Below are 17,320 nucleotides of genomic sequence, written 5' to 3'. Positions count from 1 at the left end.
ATACCGGTGATTGACTTCGCCGTTGTAAGACTGTAGCGGCGGTAATTTTCGTCGGAACTGATATTTTGCGGTGGATGCAGTCACCTGTACAGCTTACCTCTACCGGCGAGCATTGTCGCCGGTACTCTCAGGTTATAGCGAGGAACTTTCTCACCGCAATAGATCTATAGCGGTGATTGTTTTTCCCAAAATGCTATAGCAGGGACAATGATCACCGTTCTAAACAAATACCGGTGATCCAACAGCGATGCAGCGAGAAAAGGAAAAGGCACTGCCAAAAAATCTTGTGTCTGGCAAGAAGAAAGAGGACGAGATGGATGAAATATTGTACGTTTGTCCTCTTTTTTTATGCACTAATTCATGTTGTTCAACACACTCGAGTTACTAAGGTTTGTCCTCTATCTTTGTGCACAAAGTCATGTTGATCATGAACACGAGTTTTGATTAAAAGCATTTCAAACCATTCAATCCAATCCAACTCAGTCTTGAAAGTACCCTATTAGTTGGCTAGAAGAGTGAGTTGTTGGTCTAGACATTTTTTCTTGGTAATCAATGATCAAACCCTATGCAAGGAAACCTTACAACATGAGAATTTGGGGAATTTTGTCTGCCACAAGGCTCTATTTTTATGAAGAGACTTTGAGGAGAACTTGTCCCTTGTGTTGTTATCCTTTTTCAAAATCATAATTTCACAAAGTCCTTGTATAACCGGAACACAAAACTAGTCAAAACTTTGGTGAATATCCTTGCATTCTGAATCTAACAAAGTCCAAACCCGTAGTTGCCTTTATCATATACCCAATGATTTTATAAATTCGGTTGTGTATGATTGGTTTATCCTGGGCTTCCTTCGAGAAAACATAAGAGCTTAACTCAAACCATTTTGCAAAATTTCACTCAGTTGATGACCCAATATTATGGAAACTGGTCACCCTTAGATCAACCTTTTGTGTAAAGGGCTTTACTTTTATGGAGTTCGTTCTTCTACAATCCAACCCATCTTGTTTAACATTCAATAGAGTTCCTTCTTCCTTCCTGGTGACATAACATTTGATGTCAAAAACTTTTGTAAAATGGAAATTTTTTAATTTTCCTTAAAAGCCTTTTAAAATTGTCTTCTCACACAATATTATGTCTTTGGTTTATCTTTAGTACCTTCCCGAGTGGAAGGAGAAAATTTCAAGTCTTTGTTACCAATCAATGGAAGAGGAAAAATGAAAAATCCTGGATATGTGCGATAAAGAAAAATCCTATGAAGCTGAGGAAGTCAAGACTAGGAAATGCTATTGACTTTGGTGATTAAGCATCTACAAGGATTTCAGAGGAAAATATCCCAAAAGAGAAACCACAATGCTCTATAAGATCTTGGCAGGTAGCAAAATGAGAGTTGAGAGATGGGCTCGGGGCTTGTGTAGTCGTTCCTTTAGGTCAGTAATCAAGAGTACCGGGTAGACATATAGGTGATTTATGTCTATTCCGCGAAGATGATGACTTATGAACCTTTAGCTCGTCGAACACCCGTAAGTTGAAGCGGGTGGGACACGTGATAAAGCTACACATATCCACCAAAGCGGTGGAGCTTCGTAGTAGCCTTTGGGGTGGTGAGGTATTCCCTCAAAGGTGAAGGTCGGCCTGAAAAGAAAAATCAAAAGCAAGAAAAAAAAAATCAAAAGGGAAAAAGGTGAAAAAAAAGGAAAGCAAAAGGTGCCTGCCAAGAAATGAAAAGCATGAAGGCTGAACTCACAGGAATTGAATGTGACAATATTTTGTGGATGTGTAATTATGGGATCAATATCCTTTCCTCTTTTTGATTACCTAAGACGTTGATGGTGATTCCTTTATGTTCATATTTTGGAAATTGAATGATGTCCCTTCTAGAGATTCGACGACATGGATGTGAAATGTCCCTTCTAGAGATTCGACGGCATGGATGTGAAATGAACCCTGGTGCTTGTACGGTACTATGGATAAACAAAGGGCATGTTATTTGCACAACACAAGCACTTAAGCTTATGAGTTAAATTGATCATTTTGAACTATTTCAAAAGTAAAAACTTGACATCTCTTGTTATGTTTCGAGGCTTTCTAGGCATATGAGGAACTAATCAATCCCTTGATCTTAAAAGGTGTTTGTCATTTCATTACCAGCCACTAGGCCGTTCTTGGAATGGATGAAACTCCTCAAACATAGGCCAATTATGCTAAGTGTGATAAATCATCCATCTTTTCCTCTGTCTTGGGAGAGGCAAATCGTTTGGGAAGTTGAGCCATTATTCCCTCTTAACTGAGTGTCTTCAACCTGGTTTTCAACAGCATAACCTAGACTTAGGGTTGAGACTTTCATAAAAAACCTCCTATCTCCTTTCAAAAGAACTGGTCGATTTTGAATTGTAACATTTTTGAAAAGTTCTATTCGTCAAAGTGTTATGGGTTTTGTCCATGGCTTCATCCAATCTTTACATTGGCCTTTTTGCAATAGGTAGTTTTGCAAAATATAGTGTTCCTTTATTATCCAAGGTAAAAGGGGGGGGGGGGGGGGTGGAAAGCCTCATATCTATTGCCTAACCCGTCTATCAATCTTTTTCTCATCTAGCCCGCTTTTCTTCATCCTTCTTCAACTTGGCTGGCGTTGCTTTTTTCAGTAACAAAAATGAGCAGCCAAGGGTGAAGGTATTCTTCTTCCTCATCAACTATCCAGCCGTGCCTTTGCTTCTGCAGAGTCCTTCATGTATTTAGACCAGGTTAGTACTCAGTTTCTTCTTGTGTCATGTTACTTGAGTAGATGCCTTAGGTATTGTAGTTGTCCAATATAGGTCAAGGTTATTGATTTCATTTGTTTTCAGTAGGACCATATTCAATCATTTTATTTTGTTTTTTGCTTTAGTGGTTGTCCAGCATAGTGCTTGTCATGTTAATTTTCACTTTCATTTTGGCATGGGTTGTTTAGGAGCTTTGTTGACATAGTTGCTTGGTTTTTTATTTTTTCTGTCTTTGCTCAATTCTTTTGATAAATAAAACTTGATGAAGTTCATGGGACTACTGGTTGCGTCACATTCTTGATGTAGTCTTTGAACTACATGTCTACATTGCTTAAGTTTGTAGGTTGCTTGATTGAATATCTATGACAGCAGCATCCCATCTAAGTGGTCAGCATGTCAACCATGAGTTATAGTTGCAAAGGTGTGTGTGTGGGTAATATGTTTCTTTTTCATTTTTTTGTTATTTTATTGTGTATTTCATTCTTTTGGTTTAATGATAGTTAAGAGAAAGGTTAGGGATGCAAAGATGAAAGAACTGCAAATTAATTTTTTTCTTTTCTTTTTAAATTATTTCTCAAGTTTTGTCTGACTTGTAAATGTAATGCTAGTGGTGTTCCTGTGTGTTGCTGTTTTATAATATTGTGTGACGTTCGTAGGTTTCAAACTTCATTGAGGAGAAAGGGGCCAGGTTTTTAGTTGGATGTATACAAGACTAACACTTTGACACCCAGGTAAGAGCTTGGAACATGAACGGGTCAGGTTAGATCCAAAACAATTGGAATAGAGAAAGAGAGAGTGTGTGTGTGGTTTGTTTGATAAAGGGAAAGGTTTTGTCTTGGTTGTTTTGGGTGAAATGGGAATCATTAGTGATATTGTTGCCTCCAATTTTTTTTCCCATTTTTTGTAATTAAAACATGGAATGTGATATAGTGATTGCAAATGTTAGAAATTGTATAAGTGATTATTGTATTGTCCTACTAAGAGACTTGATGGATTGCTGCCCTGGTTTTGGCATGTTAGAACTTATTAGTGGTACTCCTGATGTAGATGATTGGCATATGGAGTGTATGCCTTTGGGAACAGATGGGCCAACCAGAGAAAGTGAACCTTATTGAACTTAGTGAACCTTATTGAACTTAGTCCTGAACGTGGAACTCTCATGACTGATATTCTCCGTGTACCATATGATACCTTAACTTTCTTCTATTTGGTTTAGATTTCAAGTACACTTCAATCAATGATTATTTTGTAGTTGTGGTTGTCATTGGTATTTCAAATTTGCAGGCTTAAAGTATGTGGTTTTACTGCAGGGTACGTCAAAATTTGATAAATTCAAAAGACCATTACATGTACGCATGGTTGAATGCAGCTCTGCACTTCAAAAAGTTCAGGATGGTGCACTAAAGTGTGTGGATGAGGAGGTTCCTGAAACTTGAAAGTGGTAGCAAGAGGACCGTAAGCATGTTGTCTTTGAGCTACTGTATCCTCACATGCTTCTTTGGAGCTGAAGTAACTAGGCCAGAGATGGTCCGAGCAACAGGGCATGCCCGATGGTACCACCTTATGCTTTAAAACATCATAGATTCATACCACCGAAACTGGAAAAATTTATCACACAATAAAGATATAAAACATTGAATACTTTAGTGACAGAAACAGGGAAAGATCTGTACCATTTTCCTAGTGGACGCAAATAAATGACCGCAGCAAGGACGGAAAAGATAAATCCCATGATCTATGTTTTGTACCATTTTGCATAGTGGAGCTAAAAAGTCTGAGCACAGCAAGGACAAAAACCCATGGTCTTTCCTATCTTTCGTTCCATCCATATTAGCAACAGACAGCTGGTAATAGAAAGCAAATTTTCACCAACCATCACTTTGAGTCAGACAAAGCAACATGTTTTCAACTAGCTGGACATGCTAATGTATGCTATTGTTATTTACAACTGTAGGATACAGTGGTTCAGCAGCCAATTCATCTTCCATCACCATAATCAGACCTCATAAATGTGCCGCAGCGTGAGTTTCAATTACCTGGCATCACAGGTCTATAGATTAACTTGCTGAATCTCGTATAGCTTAAGTCTCCTATCACATCACGTTAACAGAGGTTCTTTAGATTAACTTGCTGAAGAAATAACTGTTAACAGCTGATGCTGAAGTTGCATATTTATGACAGACTTTGAGGTCATCACAGTTACAATAGAAATCAAATGATGTCACAGCTAACATGATCATAAGTTATCACTATGAATCTGAATAGAGAAGCCTCACAGAGTGCAAGAAAAGTCATGTTTCAGGCTCTTAGTATCACCGGTATAGCTTAAGTCAGGGGCACGGTTCTAACGAAAAAACGCAGCCTAATGAAAGTTCGAGACTTAATTGTCTTGACAGAAGGAAGCCTACGTTCAATAATATATTTACTATAAAATTATATGAGATTATTTTCTGTCACAATAACTGTTAAATCAAGAGTACCCAACCGCGAAAAGATATGAGACACGGTTTGCCATGAGCTGCCATAAAATCCAAAATCCCACTTGAACAAACTCATCGCTTCAACTTAGCAATGAGTAGGAACCTTTGTTGGGGGAGGACTGGTGGCAATCAAAACAACAGCCGAATCTCAAAAAAGATGCCTGGAGTTCAAATTGCCTTCATCAGCGTTGGGGTTTAAACCCTTCATTGTCACCCGTAATTTCCTTTGATCCAAAATTTTCAAGTTAAATACCTAACAAAATGTGATTATACAACTGAGCTCAATTTTCTTAAAGAAATATATTTTTAAGGAAAATTCTTTTGGCTCACCTTTTGGTTTATAAATTAAATAAAATCAGTTTTTGTAATAAAATCTATGAAAAGATTCTGATTAAAATAAAACGCTTCCAAGAAAGAGAACTTTTTTCCACGCATTAAAATTTCCAGTTATTTTGAGGCAAAATATAGCATATATACAATAATTAAATTTTTGTGGTACGTTTTGCCTTAAGTTGCTATTTAAAGGCCAAAAAGGCTTTCCCTTCAACTTATTCCACGGCTGTAACGAGGTCTGGGCATGACATTAATGCACTGTCAGCTTGGTGTGGCAACTCGTTTCATATGACTCAAAATAGTAACAAAACGAAAATGCTTTTCTCTATCTAATTGGACTTCGGTGGCCCATACTGGGCTTCAACAAGTAGTGCTCCTTGAAGAAGTTTCCACTTTAACTGATGAACTGAGAAAGCTTTTGCGTCTTTATACCTGAAATGTGGATCCAACTGCTTCCCGAACCAAAGAAAACGGTTTCATTTACGACTGAATGAATTCTTGAACGAAGCTTTCTATCTCATCCTTGCAGTCTGGGGATATTGGGTTTAAGGACTGGTGGAAAGAGGAATCAAAGAGAAAATAACAGCTGTGCTTCTCCAGGAATGCTGTGCACTCAAACTTTACTTTTTGTTGACAACACAAATGAAAGGAATTTACTTCCGTCCTTCAGTCTCCAAGTTAAAGTACCGAGAGAAACAATCTAAAATCCTACTCTAAAAATTTTCTTGTCAAAATCATCACTTCAGATAACAGCAAGCAAGCACTGTCCTGAGCAGGATATGTCAACTTAGCAATGAATAGAATGGACGGATTCTCCAAGTGCCAACATAGAATGAAGTTAGTTTGTTGGGGGAAGTCGTTTGCAATCAAAACAACAGCTGAATCTCGAAAAAGATGGTTGGAATTCAAATTGCCTTCATCCGAGTTATCACATTGGGGTTGGTTGTTACCCAATGCACATTTCAAGATAATTTCCTTTGATCCAAAATTGTCAAGTTAAAAACCTAACAATATTAGGTAGGTGAATCCAAACACCTAATTATTGGAAAGGCTTTGTGTCAGCCACCCCTAACAAGAGTCCCCCCTTCGAACCCCTAATCCCCGATTAGGGTTATCCATGGCCAGAGGGCCAGACCCTCAATGTTAGTGGTGGTCTTTAGACCATATATAAGCACTACTAGATCAGTCTCTTGGGGATCCTATCCAATTTTATACCCAATGCCTAAAAACCACCTTCTCCTCAACGTGTAAAGAAAAATGGTTGTTGTACGAGAAGAGCCTTCCATTGAGCCAGGAGATGCAGTCCAGGCCCCCACAGTGCATTGACTTCTTGACTGTGTTTGTTTTGCAGATCTTCTCAAGCAATGTGACCAGGGTAGCCCATCATAGTGCGGCCCACTGGAATGAATATGCAATATGGCAAAATCTTTTCCCCTCTCTACAACTTCAACAGCCGCTTCCTAATTGTGTAATTACCCTTTAGAACAACATCTTTGTTAAAAGGATATTTCTTAAATTTTCTGGCAATTTCAATCAATGTTAGCCTAACCTTGAAATTAACTTCAAAGTGCTCGGCAGACGAGTTTGCTGTGACTGGTTGGAAATGGGTCATCAACAAGGTGTGCCTCAAGAGATTAAGAAAGGTGCTCATCATTCTTGAAGGCTGAGTAATCTCTTCACTTATCTTTAAAGGTTTGGAAATGCCTGAATTGTGATATATGCCCCTCTACCTGCTTAGTACTTCGAGGAACATGTGATCCTACTATCACAGAGAATGCATCATTCATTTCTTTTCGGATTTATTATAGGCTTCCATCTCGTTCCCCCTCCGACAGATACAATGCTTGTAACCATTCGGTCACCTACATACCTACATGCCCCCCCACAAGCATGTTTTAAAAAATTGATACCCAATGGTAGCATCTTTAGAGAGTTCAGCCTGCCCCATTGGAACTACTTTGTCTCGCATAGTTCCAGCTATAGCTATGGTAAGATGGACTCTAACAAGCTGTTGATTACCCATCTTCTCCAAACTTGCTGCTCCGTTCCTGCCCTCAATGACATTGAGTCCCCTAGTTTTTGCAGGAAGTACTAACTAGATTGCATAGTTGCAAGCCATCTAAGCTCTCTGTACACCGATCCACTTTGCTTGTTCTTGCTCATCTAATAGTCGACCCACCACCCCTCTCTGTATGCCTACAACGAGTAGTGCACCATCCACTTTGCTTGTTCTTGCTCATCTAATAGTCCACCCACCAGGCAATCACAATTTCGCCTCCTTCCAAGAAAAAAGACTCGGCTTGCAACTCTCACCATTAACTTGCCAACATCAAGAGATGCTTCGGTAGGACTCCCACTCACTAGGCCTCCCACTCACTAGGCCGCCTGCAGCCTTGCACCACTAGTTGGTCGGAGACAAGTGACCTTTCTAAACCCCATAGTGTGAACATCCCTCCTTTGGCTTCTCAACAATTAACAAAGCATTCATCAACCAATCCTTCAAACCTATCCATGCCCCAGTTTCTATAAGCAGACCTTTCTAAACCCCATAGTGTGAACATCCTTTGGCTTCTCTACAATTAACAAAGCATTCATCAACCAATCCTTCAAACCTATCCATGCCCGATAGGGAGTTTCTATAAGCAGCGACTGTAATCCTTAGCATCCCTCAGGTGTAAGATGCCTCCCTCTTTCAACGGATGAAAAGAACCATCTATTGTGAAGACGCCTCCCTCTTACTCCTAAAAAATACCCACGGCACAAGTAGACGAAGAAGAGGAAGAGCTGCCACCGAAGCCATAGCCCAAAACTCGCGAGGGCATGGCCATACAGCTATGAGGAATTTCATATTATGGCTGAAGGATCAACACTGCTCTGGTATGCTATGATACCAGTTGTTAGCCACTACCAGTTGTACCCACCGCTACGCACGCTCATCAGCCCTAATCCCCAATTAGGGTTCTCCCTCGCCAGACTCCCAATGTTTGTGGTGTCCTTGACCATATATATATATATATAAACTACTAGATCAGTCTCTTGGGGATCCCACACAATTTTATACCCAATGCCAAACACTTTGACAGTTAAACCAACTTCTGTATTTTGTCATAAGCAACATCAAAGAATTTCCTAAAAGGACTCCTAACTCTCTCCCGTTGAAAAGGCCAACAACAATGGCTTAGCTGCCTGTACTTCAATGTGAATTTCATCAATGTGAATTTCATCAGGTACGCCCCCTACAATTGTGGTTGTTCAATATTATAATCTAAGTTGAAGGGCCAAATCTAGACTGCTGTCACCTTGGTCAAGAGACAAACTACTTAAACCATCTAATTTTTGGTTCTTCCAAATGCACTACAGAAAGGGAAACCCTTTGGCAAACTAAAATTCCCTGGCAGTTAGGCTCATCTCCAGAGATCCAGCTAAGTGAAATACCTCCTTAGGCGTCTTCACCTAGGGGTAGGGGTATGTTTTCTCTATATCCCCCTGGGAGACTGTTGAACTTGTTGCTGTGACTAAAGTGCCCGAAGAATTAGGATGAGGAGGAGGGCGATGTACGTTGATTGAAAATTTAACATGGCTCTACAATTGCCCACATCCTAAACCCACGAATGAGTATCATAAAAGAGAGAGAGAGAGAGAGAAAGCACCTTCAGCCATTCATCTAGTGCACCAATATAGTTCCAGACTTCCAGTTCCTAGTTCTTTTTCTACAGAATAAACCAAAAAAAAAAAGGACAATACCACACATGCATGTTGTATTCAAAATGACTGTTTTGCAAGACACTTCTGAGGCCCCTTGTCCACCAAAGGACTAATTCTGCTAGCATTCTTAAGAGCATGAATTGATCTCCTGAACCCATGAACAAAGCGTACCTCGGCCAACAACATCAAGCAGGAATGCATTGGTCCTTTTGGCCAACAACATCAAGCAGGAATGCATTGGTCCTTTTTAGAATGGTAAAACAGTTCAAGCAATAAAACCTCCAGCATAATTTGGGGATTCATAATGTATGTGTGCCTATTGGTTAAATTGGGCATTCTAAGGCATGTCCATAGTCCTGTGTCACAAGAATTCTTTACTAGGCAGTCTGCTATAATACAGCAAAAAATAAAAAAGTCATGCTGGAGGTGCAAGTGAACATCAAATCTATTATTTCAAAATAAATCCATGCTACTGATCCTGATATAATAAACCACTCACCTTCCATTCACAGGCCGCCCTACAATCTGTCACCTGGTCCATGGACTTCTTCACGGGTTTCAACTATCAATGGATTGCGTCAACTAGGCAATGTGCATCCCAATGACCAGTGAGTCTCCCTTGCCACGAGAAACAGCTTACTCGCCTTCCCAGGCACAAGCCTTCTGCCAAACTATTTACTGCAAGTTTATCAGCCATCACATTTTGCCCATGTTGACCACCATGCCCCTACTACTGCTCTCTTTCTTGTCTTTTATCTTTTTACTCATTGGAGATCCAATTATTTAGTCTTTGACCGAACCTTTACATCACATTCTAAGTGACGATATAAAGGTAATTTGCTGGGCTGCATTAGGATCACCTGTGGGTCAGCATTATTAGTATTCTACTCTGTGAAATCATGAAATCATTAAAGTCTATTAGGCTATTAGCAGTGAAACTGAAGCTATTTGAGGGGGGAGTGTGTTTCAGATCCGCCAAAGCAGCAGACCAAACACGTTGTGGAAGAGGATAAGCAACCTGCACCATATAAGAACAGCTTAGCTTATATTTGAAGTTTGAAAGCCCAGTCGTCTTCAAGGAACAATTGAGCAAATATCATTGGTGAAAGGAAAGTGTGACATATGCATTGTGGATTAACCAAAAACCCAAATCTATTAACCTGAGGAAGAGCGGTCCAACTATAATAGGGTTACTGAGTAATGCTTTTCAGAAAAGCATGTAGAATTGCAAGGTATCCCTAATGCTCAAGGATTTTCTTGTGCCTTGTTGTCTAGATCCTAACCTCAACTCCCAAAATTTAATGGCCTGTGCAACTGCAAGAACCCATGCAGAACAAGGAAAGGATATCTGGAAAATGATAAAAGGCCAGTGACAATCCACTTGAAAATGCCTAACCTTGCAAGCTCGGCGTCACAATTTAATCTCTAGCTTTCAAGTCTGCAATACCACCTAACTGCCAAATACCTGTTCAACCAAGGTGGCCTTGGCTTAGGGTAAACATGTCAAATTCAGTTAGGGCGCAAAGTTTACTACTATACACTGAAGCTGGCTTGAAATTATTCTTGACGCCTCATCAACATATAGACCCACTGTAACTGCAGAGCGATCATACTAATTCTAAGGAAAAAAGAACCGCCCATTATTCACTATCTACGCAAGTTCAGTAAATAACACATTATTCACAAACAGTGCTACCCTTCTTTTTCTCATTTACAGTAAGGTATGAAAAAAGTTCAGTTTTCTTTTTCAAGCAAGTAACTTTAGGATCCCAGCTTCGCAAGATCTTGTTCTTCCACAAACCATCACTGTTGAGCCGCAATAAAATCAAGAAATAAACACTCAATTAAACCATCAAACACAAGTAGACTTCTACTCTATCCCTACTTGTCTAATCTCTCCTCCTTGCACTTTAAGCTCAATAATTCAACAACTCAAGCCAAAAAAGTTGGAATAAAAACACACCAAGAAAATGAAGAAATAATCCTACATTCACTAACTAAGTTGAACTCTATGCTTATTAACTACCAGATATAAAATCTCTCTCACCCACACGCACACAAAAACAAAAGAAAAAGGAAAAACCAAATCAACAAAGCAGGCAATAGTACAAAGTGTACAAAGATTTCCACTAATGGCTACAAGGTTAATGAGAAGGATTCCGCTTGAATACTAAACAATGTTGCAGATTCTACCTAAGAGGCAACAAAAGTAATTTTAGTATACTTTCTCCATGCCCTGGCAATGTCCACAAAAATTTGGTGTGGTTTTTATGTTAAATCTCTTTAAAATGATATTCTTCATAAAAACCAGAGAAAACCATACACCAAATTTTAAATTTTCCAATAAGTGGCAAGTCCGTATCAAATATGGGGAACAAACAGATACTAAAACGGACTCAAAAATGCACAATTCTCTAGATGCCAAACATGTACGAAGATAGACTAAAAATGCAAGATTCTCTGGATGCATCCGCCCTTTAATTTCTTCAAAAGTTTCTTTTGATCACCAACTTGGAAACAAATGAATAAGACTTGGAAAAAAATGTAAGAGCTCTAAGATAAACTGATAAACGCTTTAATTATAGAGTCTGTACTCTCTAAACTAATTGGACTATGGTAAACGGCAACTGAATATCAACAAATTTGAAAGACTGCTTTAAGTGTACATGACTCTGACTTAAGTTGTCTCATGCATACACTAGCAGAACTGAGATCACAAATTCAGGTAAAAGACAGACTAATTGACTACTAGAAACTTGTCAGGTTGCTGCAAGCAATCTAATTTCTGCACATATATGTAATTTTCTCATGAATTTATAGCAAAAATTCTTCATTTCAATATAAATTTGCAACCACTGGGTCAAATCAGATTCCCTGCAATCAAATGAGCTAAACCAAGGGATAACCGGTCTTGGGAAGCAAAACAAATCAATTGTCAAAGGTTGAAGTCACCTAAACATCCACAATTTTGGAAATAGAAGTTTACAACAACAACACTATCCCTGAGGAGATTTCTGGTGTTTTGGGTGTGGTTTTCAAGCTCTCAAATGTACATGCATAGAGTTGGTTTCCTACCAAATTATGACAACCCAATATACAAAAAACACAAACAAACAACTGTTTAACCATCTTTATGCAAGTCATTGCCCAGCTAACACTGCAAACACACGATAGGAAATTCATTACACTCGATATGAATGGAATAGGTTTGCGGGGTAGCCGTTTTGGTAATCAGAAAACGACATCTTTCAAGAACAAAGAGGAGTTGGGAGTTCCTTACAGGTCCAAGAAGCTAAGAAACATAACAAAAGATGTCAAGTTTTTATTTTGAAACAACTCATTAATCATCGATTTAAATCATAAGCTTGAGTGCTCGTTGTGCAAATGATATGTCCTTCATTTACCCTCAATATTGTACAAGCAGTATGATTCATTTCGCATCAATGTTGTTGAATCTCTAGAAAGGAAAATCTTTAAATTTTCAAAATATGAACATAAAAGAATCATCCTCAACATCTTAGAAAGTCAAAAAGAGGAATGGCTATTGACTCAAGACTCGTGCATCCACAAAAGACTGTCACATTCAATTCCTAGGAGTTCAGCCTTCATGCCATTCATATCTTGGCAGCCACCTTTTTTGTTTTTCTTTTTTTTTTTTTTTGCAATAGGCTTTTTGCCCTTTCTTTTCTTTTGTTTTTTTTTTGCTTTTGATTTTTTTCTTTAGGCCGACCTTCACCTTTGAGGGAATCCCTCACCACCCCAAAGGCTACTACGGAGCTCCACCACTTTAGTGGTTATGTGTAGTTTTTTCATGTATCCAACCCGTTTCACCTTGCGGGTTTTCAACATGTCAAAAGTTCATAAGTCTTCATCTTCGCGGTATAGACATAAATCACCTTTATGCCTACCCGGTACTCTCGATTACTGACCCAGAGGAACGACCACACAAGCCCCGAGCCCATCTCTCAACTCTCATTTTGCTACCTGCCAATATTTTAAAAGGCATTATGGCTTCTCTCCTAAGATATTTTCCTGATAAATCCTTGCAGACGCTTGATCACTTAAGTCAATAGCCTTTCATAGTCTTGACTTTCTCAGTTTCATTGAATTTTTCTTCACTGCTCATATCCAGGATCTTTGAAGATTTCCTCTTCTAATGATTGGCATCAAAAACTTGAAATTTTTTCCTTCTACTCGATGAGGTATTAAGAATAAGATGAAGGTATACCATTAGGTGAGAAAACACTTTTAAAATGTTTTTAGGTAAAATTAAAAATTTTCACTTTCAAAAAACTTCTTGACATCAAATGGTATATCACCTAGAAGTAGAAAACTCTCGTCTGCCACTACGAGAGGAGTGTCTATGAAACCAGATGGATTTGTTGGGAAGAAGAATGAACTACTTCAGCTCTCCTATAAAAGTAGGGCATTCTACACAAAATGTTGGTTTAAGGGTGAAAAGTTCTCATAAGTGTCAGGTCCTCAACTAATTGGAAGTTTCAAACAATTGGGTAAAGCACATTCTCTCCCTAAACAAACGACTAGGTTTGGATTGCACAAAAGTTTGGCCCACCGACAACTTGTAACTTCAATAATTTCACCAATAGTTGGTGAACACCACATTTATGAACCAACTAAAAAGTTGTATCCACAATCAGCAAATCAAAGCCCAAGCCAGAGCTCTAATACCACAAAAATGTGAGTCACAATAGTGACATGTAAACCTAAATTGAAACTCAATGAAAGGCACTAATGCCAAGTCACCAAGAAAATAAAGAATGAAAAATATAATTGGATCACAACAAAAGTTGTGGAAAAAGCTTCCTTACAATGGAAAACACAAGATCTACATATACACACATATGAAAGATCTAGCATAAGAGCAGTCTGCAAGCTTATCCTTGTCGAGTATTGAAGTGGTCTTCTCAGTAGCAGAAATACACTAACAGGAAGGTATTAGAAAACAGCAGTTACGACTCAGACCATACTGAAGTGAAGAATGTAACCGAAACTACTGTCGAGGTGATGTTTCAGAAGATGAGCATGTAAACAAATCCTGTCAGTCAGACCCCCTCATTTATATCACATAAAACAATGCAACACCACTTCTAATACAGAGACAAACTTCCAGCTACACTGCAGTATCACAGTTTGAAGACCGTGAGAACGCAAAACAGAACTTGAAACAAGAAAACGTATCAAGTGTGCTGCCAAGCTCCTAACCACACCTTCAATGTGAAAATTTCTCATAAAATTACTCAATTTCACCATAAAACAGCCTGCGTTTGCGATTTAGGAATCGTCCTTGTAACAGTGCTTGAAGCATGGAAAAACACGGCTTATCCCCTCATGTCTGAGACACTGCCAAACCATGTTCTTCTGCCAAATTCTATTAAAACAAAACCTTGTGGGGTTCCATTCCTGGAACAAAGTGTAAGCCCGTAACGGTCGCCAGAAAAGGAAAAACAACATTCTCGGGTCAGAAAAAAATAAAAGCCCTTAAAAAACACGACCGTGCAAAACAAAAAAAACAAAAAAAAAAGAACAAAGGAAATCAGGGAATCTCAACCTCGCGAAACAAAAAAAAAAAAAACCGGATGCCCATGGATTAAAATGATCAGCAACTAGAGGCAGGAAAAGAAGACCCTCAACTTCCAAGATGAGAGCGAGGAAAAGGTCGCTCAAATCTATCCAACCAGAACAAGGTAAGAAAGGAGAAACAGGACAAGGAAATAGCGAGACAGAAGACAATCAATCTAATTCATCGCAGGAGAGAGAGAGAGAGAGGGGGGGGAGAGGAACCTGCAGTTGGTGAAAATCTCAAAGCTTTCGGTTGGTTGAGAAGACGATGGGAGGAACAAAAGCTTCGCAGAATACGGAGAACTCCAGTGCTTCTTAACCAGTCCCTTTTGAAGCAGGCTTCCGGACGAGCTTTGAAGACCTTCACGGCAGCCGGCACACGGACCAGATGTCGCCAGACGAAAACTGTTTACCGCCAACGCCGTTCCGCTCACCCACGAAGCTGCAGGGCTAGAGGAGGGAGCTGCGATGAAGGAAGCTGCAAGGAGGAGGACGGCGGCTGCGGCAGAAGCCGATGCTCACCATGCCAGCCCTAACGGGCATTTTCATCGAATAGGAAAGCTGATCCGAAATTTCTGGAAATATGATTACGGGAAAATCGTGCAACGGACATATTCTTCAACTCAGGTTTAATGGGCAGGAAAGAAAAATTCGATTTGCCCGAACGAGCGTTTTGTTTATCTCACGTATAATGGGCAGGGATTTTTTGTTTTTTATTTCAATTTGAATTTTATTCGGTCGTTATGGGCTCCCCATCAAAATAGTAAATAACTGTTCAATTTTAAAAACAATTAAAAGGTCTTTTTAAAAGTAAGAAATGGCATAAAACAGCGGCGAAAGAAACTTGTTTTTAAGGTGAGTTATGATTTTCACATTACATTCAATGGGTTAAGTTTATATTTTCCTGTCCTGCTCTTGTCATGTTTAGCATTGGAATATGGAAATATTTTTTTAGATTAATCTAACATATATATATATATATATCATGTGATCTGTCACAAGTTGTTTGGAGGTATGGGTGTGTGGGATGTGTACTCAACAATTTGATAACAGACTTTGTGATTGACACATTCTCCTAGGTTTGTACCGCTATTATGAACTTAAATGTTGAAGTTGATCTAGAAGGCTATGTTTTTTGGGCTTGACAAAAATCAGTGCTGCTGAGGTATGCATCTTGATGGTGCCTCCATTCGCTTGTCATTCCTTTTTTATTTTTAGAAAGTTATAAAATTGCACACTATAATTGGCTTTACAATAAATAATTTTACAGTTGCTACATGGCTAAGTTTTTCTGTTTCCGTTGGTTGTTCTTATCTGTGATGTTTTGTCACATGTACTTTTAAATGAAACTAAGGAAATGCAAACAAGCTGTTGAACAGCCAAAGACACAATAATGCAAACTTCTCTACTAGCTTCTTTGGCTGTTCAATAACTTGCTTGCATTTTTCCAAAATTCTCTACTAGTTCTACTTTCATGGCCAATTTTATACAATTATGAGCTGGACTTCTACCTGATTATGTAAATAAGGTACTGCCCTATATGTCTCTTTGTTTTCATTTATTCTATGACATGCAATTTTTGATGTCATCGTTGGGCTTGCCTTGCTGTCCAATATGAAGATAAACTTTTGTTTTTGCCTTTCCTCCCTTTGATTTTCTTCTCATTCTTTGCCCTACCGAGCCTTCTCAGGGGGTTGCCTAATCAAAATTTCAAACGTGCATTGTCTTGTCAATTTGATAGATGCGCTTTTGCTAGAAATGCAAGAGCCTTTGTGTGTGTCCAAGTTTATTGATGTTTATTCGTTTTGTTTGAAATTTCGCGCTTGTAAAATCAATGAATGTGATGAAACGCATCTCATACCTCATCAAAGTTGTGTCACAATAAAGTTTAATGTCGTTTATATGATTGGATTCATTCATAGGGGGATATGAGACTATAAGCAAAATTAGGAAGACCTTTTAGAGAAGAGAAGAGAATAACAGAAAATTGATCTCTAGAGAGAGATTGAGTGAAGTTGGTTCAATTCCATCGCATTCAATGGATTAGAATGAATCAGATTTACCATTTCTGACCTTGCATATCCGTTTTAATCACAAATGACCATTTTCAAGTCGATCACCACTATAGATTTACAACGGTGAGAGACGTCACCGGTACAGTTTCGACGCAAACCATCACCGCTATAGATCTACAGCAGTGAATCCCATCACCGCTATAACTTGCTCGAAATAGCGGCGGCACAAATCACCGGTCGAGATCCCATGCAGAGGTGAATTCAATCACCGCAAAAGACCAATTCCGATGGCGTCCATCACCGGCATCGCCTTACGGCGGTGCCTGTAATCACTTTTATGAGATTATTTTCTGTTAAATCAAGAGTACCCAACCGCGAAAAGATATGAGACACGGTTTGCCATGAGCTGCCAACAATGAGTAGGAACCTTTGTTGGGGGAGGACTGGT

General features: G+C 39.0%; 1 long non-coding RNA gene across 1 annotated transcript; it reads right to left on the bottom strand.

Moving 5' to 3' along the window:
• Positions 1 to 4,469: 4,469 nt before the first annotated feature.
• Positions 4,470 to 15,452, bottom strand: LOC116258583 (uncharacterized). Its single transcript, XR_004173761.2, has 3 exons — positions 15,080 to 15,452; positions 9,777 to 10,137; positions 4,470 to 4,795 (listed from the first exon to the last, which is right to left on the bottom strand). It is a non-coding gene; the product is annotated as an uncharacterized LOC116258583 (long non-coding RNA).
• Positions 15,453 to 17,320: the final 1,868 nt, after the last annotated feature.

The sequence above is a fragment of the Nymphaea colorata genome, chromosome 8 (assembly GCF_008831285.2).
Source record: "Nymphaea colorata isolate Beijing-Zhang1983 chromosome 8, ASM883128v2, whole genome shotgun sequence".
NCBI lineage: Eukaryota > Viridiplantae > Streptophyta > Magnoliopsida > Nymphaeales > Nymphaeaceae > Nymphaea > Nymphaea colorata.
The sequence above is the reverse complement of the archived record's forward strand: the minus strand, read 5'-3'. Positions and strand labels throughout refer to the sequence as shown.